Source organism: Lissotriton vulgaris, chromosome 8 (genome assembly GCF_964263255.1).
Source record: "Lissotriton vulgaris chromosome 8, aLisVul1.2, whole genome shotgun sequence".
NCBI classification, from domain to species: domain Eukaryota; kingdom Metazoa; phylum Chordata; class Amphibia; order Caudata; family Salamandridae; genus Lissotriton; species Lissotriton vulgaris.
In genome coordinates, this window is record NC_141696.1 from 11,991,098 (window position 1) to 11,998,639 (window position 7,542).

Consider the following 7,542-nt stretch of genomic DNA (forward strand, 5'->3'; position numbering starts at 1 on the left):
TCAATTATCATACACGGATGATGTTGTTTTGATGAGCCTTACTAAGATCGGCTTACGAAGAGCACTTACAGGAATGCGGGAATATATTGCCGACAATAAACTAGAGATAAATATCGCAAAAAGCAAAACAATGCTGAACAGTAGACATCAGAAGGCAAAACAGCAATTCCAATTAGAGGGAAAAACACTGAAAGCAGTATCTAAGTATAAGTATTTGGGCTTCTACATTGACAACAGACACAATCATCGGGACCAAAAAGCATACATGACACAGAGGACAAACGGCTTATCATTTGCCTTCGGGTCTAGCGAAAAAACTGAAGGGGCCATCATTCAAAACCCTATTAGCAGTAATAAAAGCCAAGATGTTACCAACATTAACATATGGCAGTACGGCACTACACGGGAAATACGGCACTACACGGAAAGACGGCACTACACAGGAAAGACGGCACTACACGGGAAAGACGCTGACCTCTTAAACAAGTCCCAAGTTTCAATTTATAAACAAGTCTTTCAAATTGCATCAGTCCGCCCTCCAAGCACAGGTAAGACTAGAGCTTGGGGTAATTAATAAAATACCGGGGAGAATGTAGACAACAATTAAGCAATGGTACACACTCAAGCAAAATGCGGCAGAATTGGATTTGAACAAGGCCTTGTGGGACGAATTAGAGAAGGATGAAAAATACCAATATAACCAATTTCTAAAAAAAAGCACTACTGGAAACCTGCACAGGTGGGCTCTGGGAAACCACTTTACCCTACTCAAGCAAGCCATAAATAAATCAGCTAAATGTCATTCCTTGTTGGTCGATAAAAACATCCTCGGTGAGAGAAAACACGCCTGGATGGTAATGACTAATTATAACACACTTACCCTAGCCCGATACCTAAACATCCTGTTTTCGATCTACAAAAAGTTGCAACTAATGGCTTTGCGTTTAGGCAATGTGCCGTCTGCTGCCGATCAGCCAAAATGGGTTCACAAAGGACCAAAAGATTGTAGACTATGTGGAAGTAGTAAAGAGGACTTTGTCCACCGAGTTTGCATATGCCCCAAATGATAACAAGCGCAAATCTCTTTATTAAAACGAGCCATGAATACCAGAGGTATGAGGACTTGTAGATTTGCAATTATAGTGGCTTTCGATCCAACAGACATTACATTGAACTGTAAACTAATAAAGTTCCTTTCCGTACATACGCAAGCATTAAAATAATAAAAGACTAAAAAAAAGGGAAATTACTGTGGAGTGTCGATCGTTAATATCAAACAAAACTGACCGCCCCTGAGATTGCACTCGCCTCTGGGATACAATGGTGAATAAGGCAAGAACATGCGGAGAAATATTCACTCTTGTAAAGACTTATTAATAATGCACCTGGAAAATATCTGTATTTTATTAAGAGACTAACTAATTGAATTACAGCATCTCCATACAAAACTGTGAGTTAATAACTTTTTTTAGGTTTTATAGAAAAAAACTTTTACTGTAGTTTTATTATAGAAATTGTATTGTAGTGGTTTTAACTAACTGAAACCATAAACAATCTTGAACTTGAGCATGAGAGAGAGAGAGATAGGAGAGAGAGAAAGAGGGAGAGGGAGTGGAAAGAGAGAGTGGAGAGAGAGAGTGTGGAGAGAGAGAGAGTGTGGAGTTCTGGACTTTTTGGTTCCGTCCAGAGGTGTCAGGGTACAACACCCAAAGACCCCGGAGTTCCACCTGCCTTGGTGCACAAATGAACAGAAACACGGGCTTCTCGATGGTGGCGTCAAAGACCAAAGGTTTATTACTGCAGGGACACAGAAGTCACAGAATCTACACACGGGCAGAGACTAGGAGCCTGTTCGATTTGTACAAAGTGGGTTGCTCCTTATATACGGTTTTTTATGCTAGGGGCAAATTCTTTACATGTAATACATTCCCAAAACCTTTGTGTCTAAAACAATAAATATTTGGTGTTACACAGGAACCGTCGATAATATCTGAGGCCAAACATTGCAAAGAAAGGGGTTCCCACTAGTTCGTCACAATTCCCTGTCAATATTGCTTTCAGGACCCGGACTGCCTCATCGTAAAGTTCGTTACCTCCCCCTAATAAAGATTCAGAAAGAAAGAAACAGAGCCAGGTGTGGAAGATAGAAAAGTGGGATAAGGGATGTTTGTGGGTTGTAAATGGGCAAGGCTACCGGCTTCGGCCGCCTAATCATGATCAGGTACAATGGACACGAAGACCAGTTTGGCAGGACTGGCCTCGGACAGAGGAGGCAGCCTTTGTCAAGTCATGCAGCTACAGCGTGATCTGGTTTAAGGTGCACGTGTCATATAAGAGGTGAATCTCCGGCTAAGGCTACGTGTCCTTAATCAAAGTGGAGTGAATGAAGTGATCAGAGGCTATTGCATATGTGAGGGCAAGGAAACACAAAATGGCGGCTATGATCTAAGATGGATGCCGTGGGTATATCAGAAATATGTCAATGGAAGGAGTGCTCTTGCTCGTAGCGTAGCGAAAACACTAGGATATACTAAATGGATCATTTGCGGTTCACTGATACCAATATTAGGTATTTCCGACAAACTTGAAAACACGGGTTCAAGTCGTCACGGAACCGTCACGGAACCTCAGACCCTCCTTTTGCCCTTACATAGGCAATTACTCAGTCTGTGTCAGAATCTAGTTCTATGCTCATCAGGTCAGTGACATGTTGCTGTATCATCATCCTTTCTCGTGTTTTTTCTCCAAACGCAGGTGGTTTTCTGAGACAAGTCGTAGCGCAAAGACTACACAGAGCAGGACCACACTGGATAATCAGACAACATGAGAATAGGAATACTAGGATGACACCAATGACCATTAGAACCTTCCATCCCCACGCTGAGATCAGAGTCCAAAACCACTCCATGAAGGACCAGTTTCCTTTGTCTACATGTATGGAGTCTGAAATCTTGTGCAACTTAGAGATCGCCTCATAGACTGTTGGAGCATTATTAGGAATAAAGACACAGCAGCTCGATTGGATCATTCTGCATACCCCACCTCGATCTGCAAGTATAACGTCTAGAACCATACGGTTCTGCAACGTCATGAGCCTATCCGCCTGAAGCTCAGCTGTCAGATTGCTAAGGGCACCAGCAGTTTCCGTAATAGTAGATTCAACTACCCGTGTTAGCTGACGTATGTTTCTACTATTGGCCATAGGTCCCCAGAACGGAAGGAAGCCTTTAAAGAAGTCTCCGACTTCCTGACCAGCGGTATCTTCCTTGCTGAAGACACCTCTTGCTACTCTTGTTCTGTGGTAATCAGGTGAAGCAGTGTATGTCGGAGGCAATAATCGAGCAATATAACATGATCCTGAGAAGTCGGCAGGCAACCATGTATAAGCTCTGTCTCGACAAATGAAATAGGTACCCCTAGCAGTAAGAAAGGCAGGGGAAGAGTTAGCCGGAAACACATAAGTCTCTACGCACTCACTCCTCCCTAGCTGAGCTCTCGGATTTCTCCCATTACCTTGCAAACAGACCTGACCTCGGTGAGGTACGACCCAGATTGGAGTTGAGCTTTTACGCTTGCTTTCTCCTAAACTAAGGCGATACTCTGAAGTATTCCAACTTAAATATACTCGCAATTCGTCTCTAGGGTATGATGGAGTATTATTGACGTCCTTGACCATGTCAATAATTCCCTGGACTAAAGCTTTGTTAGCAGAGTTATATTTAGTGGAACGTGGCGGACGTGGAGGATAAGTTTCAAGGGCATAAGCAAAGATGGTTTGGAAGGCCTGAAATGATCCATTATAGCTGTAAGGCAAAACCAAATAGGGAATACCTTTATCCATAGTGTGAGGTATCAAGCCACATACCCAGCAGTCTGTTGTGTTAACTACCAGTTGGTGTTGGTGCAAGAGCTGTATAAAAGTGTTGTTGGTGAATTCTGAGCGTCTGGCTTGCTCATGTTCCGGAAACGAGTGAAAAGAGTGTATAGAAGAAACAGTAGAAATAGCAGGATCAGGGGGAGGTACTGTAGAAACTGGCACAAAAATCAAATTTATGCTAAAGACGATTCCACCCACCAATGTTGCTAAAACAATCAAGAATGTAACGGCACATTGCATCAAGAAACATTTGCTGTGAAGAATTCTATTAAGTCTGTTTCTGCGAACGTAAATCACATTCTTTCGTTGCAGCGCAGGAAGCTCCATCTTCTACAATCCGCTCGCGACCACTGATGATGTGTACGTAGATGAAAATGCCTCTATCAGCCCTGGGAGCTCCCAGAACTAACAGAAAGATCGACCTTGTGTCAGATCCCTGCAAATTCAAACTAGGCACACAGCCACGACCCTACGGCTACCCAGACGGCAAGGCAATTTAAAAAACAATAAAACAATAGCAAACTTCCTGGCTGAAGGCAAAAGTTCAATATATCAAAATCACAATATGCAGTTGCCTGCTTTATTTGTCCTTTTTATGGCTTCTAAGGTTGTATCTCTTCTTCGCTGGTACTGTCTGATCGGAAAATAATGTATCACTAGCAGCTGTTGCAGAGTTTAAGTTCGCAGATAGCAAAGTTTCTTCTGATGCTGGAGACAAATGTTCAGTGTTCAAAGGAGTTTTTTCAGGAGGAGAGTCAGGTTTTGAAGTGTCAGTAATCAAATCGGCATCGGGCTGTCCTCGTTGCCAGTAGGACCTGGAAGGGGCCGATGTAGCGAGGCTGAAGATTCTTTGCCCTCGCGAAGTTTCTGACCACCACGTGGTCGCCGGGTTTCAGCTGATGCCCTGGACTCTCCGGAGGTTTTGGCAAAGCATCGAAGACCTGTTGATGAATAAGACTCAATTTAGCAGTCAAGTCGTAAAGGTAGTCTATCAACATAGGATATTCAATGGAGCAAAATTGTTTAGGCCTTGGCACACCCCAGATATTTGCCGGGCGGCCAAACACAATCTCGTATGGAGAAAGCCCTATTCTAGAATGCACTGTTGCTCTCGTTGATAACAAGGCCAAAGGAAGTGCGTCTGGCCAAGCTAAACCTGTGGATGCTTGTATTTTGGCTATCTTAAGCTTCAGAGTGCCATTGTAACCCTCGACTAAACCAGCAGATTGGGGATGGTTTGCACTATGGAATTTCTGTTTCAATCCTAGGCCGGCACACACACTCTGCATAACTTTCCCTATAAACTCACTTCCGTTATCTGACCATACAATCCGTGGCATTCCATACCTAGGGAAAAATTCCTTGAGAAGAATTTTGGCAGTTGATAGGGCAGTGTTGTCTTTTAGTGGGTATGCTTCTATCCACCTGGAAAAAGCACAAACTACCACCAGGACGTATTTTAAATTGTTGCAGCGTTCCATGTGAATGAAGTCTAACTGAATCACTTCAAAGGGGCAGGAAGGAGGAGCGAAATGACCAGCTGGAGTTGGAGTTCCCTTGCCAGGATTATGCATCAAGCACACCATGCAATTTTTCACCACTCTCTCTGCACACTTATTGATTCCCTCATTCTTCCAGACCGGAGCCAACATCTTACATATCCCTTTAGAACTTATATGCGCAACTCCATGCGCCATCGTCACTACTGCAAGCACATACGCATCAGGCAACATCCAACGCTGCTGTTCTGTCAAATCAATCCAACATCCATTCGAGTCCAACTTGCCCGTACTTTCTCTCCATACACGTTTCTCTTCCTCAGTCGCTTCTTTCTGAATCTCTTTCACACTTTCCATAGTGTCCTCACACATTCCAGACTCAGCAATCCATCTTGCAGAAGTAGCAACGTACATTCTACTCATCATGTCTCTAGCTGTCTGTTTAGCAGTTTCGTCAGCAAAGGCATTCCCACGACCAACATCATCCGTGATTGCTTTATGAGCACTGCACTTCACAATCGCAACTTCAGTCGGCAAGGTTAGAGATTCCAACAAGTCGTTAACTAGCTGACCATGTTGGATCTTAGTCCCATGGGACGTAATGAAACCTCTTTCTCTCCACAACCGGCCAAAACTATGGGCCACGCCAAATGCGTACTGACTATCTGTAAACACATTCACTCTCTTTCCCTTAGCTAAAACACACGCTCTCGTTAGAGCTATTAATTCTGCAGCTTGGGCAGAATTCTGACTCACTCTTGCAGTCTCCACAATCGTCTTCAAAGTCGTTACCGCGTAAGCAGCAGTCACGTCACCATTCTCCAATTTAAAACATGACCCGTCCACATATAGCGTACCATCTGGGTTGGATAGGGGAGTATCTTTTAAATCGATACGTCCTTTTGTCTCTTCCTCCGTTTTGAAATAACAGTCATGTGGCTCAGAATCACTCGACTCTTGATCAGTCGGCAACAATGTTGCTGGATTCAATACATTGCATCTTTTGATCTGAATATGACTCGCTAATAATGTCAGCTCGTAACCAGATAATCTCGCACTAGTAAGGTGTTGTGTCTTCGTTCGGTTCATGAGTGTATCCACTGCATGAGGAACCATGACCACTAGCATATTGTTCATCACCAAACCAGCAGATTGTCGAATGGAAGCCGCAGCTGCCGCTGTAGCCCTCAAACAACTAGGTAACGCTCTGGCTACCGGATCTAATGTTGATGAAAAATACGCACAAGGGCGTTGTTTATCACCAAACTTCTGTGTCAGAACACTCAACGCGCAACCTTCTCTTTCGTGAACGTAGAGCGTGAATGGCTTGCTGTAATCAGGTGTACCCAATACAGGAGCTGAACACAATGCTTTTCGTAATTCAGTAAAACTCTCTTGACATTCATCAGACCATGGCACCGGACTCGGAACATTTTTCCCAGTCAAAGCTACCAATGGTTTCGCTAAAAGAGAAAAATTTGGGATCCACTGCCTACAGTAAGAGGTAATACCTAGGAAGGCACGTACCTCTCTCTGTGTGCGCGGAACACTCATCTGCGTAATTGCTTTTATTCTTTCTGGGGTCAACTTCCTTCCCTCCTTTGACAAGAGATGACCTAGGTAGGTCACTTCTTGGCAGCAGTATTGCATCTTGGAAGGAGACACCTTATGATTCAAATTAGACAAATGATGCAATAGGGAAATTGTAGCTGCTTTGCAAGTTTCCTTGTCGTCGGCAGCCACTAAAAGATCGTCTACGTACTGTACTAGGGCAGAACCTGGAGGAAGGACAAAAGAATCTAGCTGACTTTTTAAAGCTTGACTGTAAATGGATGGACTTTCACAATAGCCTTGTGGAGCGCGTTTAAATCTGAAACTTCGACCTCCTAAACAGAAGCCGAAAATATCCCTACTTTCTTTGGCTATCGGAATGCTAAAGAAGGCATTCTTTAGGTCAATAACTGAGAACCATGTAGCTGTAGCAGGTATCAATGTTAACAAGGCAGTAATGTCTGGTACTACAGGAAACTGCGGAATTACAATCTTATTAACTTCTCTAAGGTCTATGACAAACCTATAAACTGGAGGTTTTGTAGGGTCAGTTCGCTTCAGAATCGGTAATACAGGACTGTTACAGACATTTCCTCTAGTTTCTTCAACTACGCC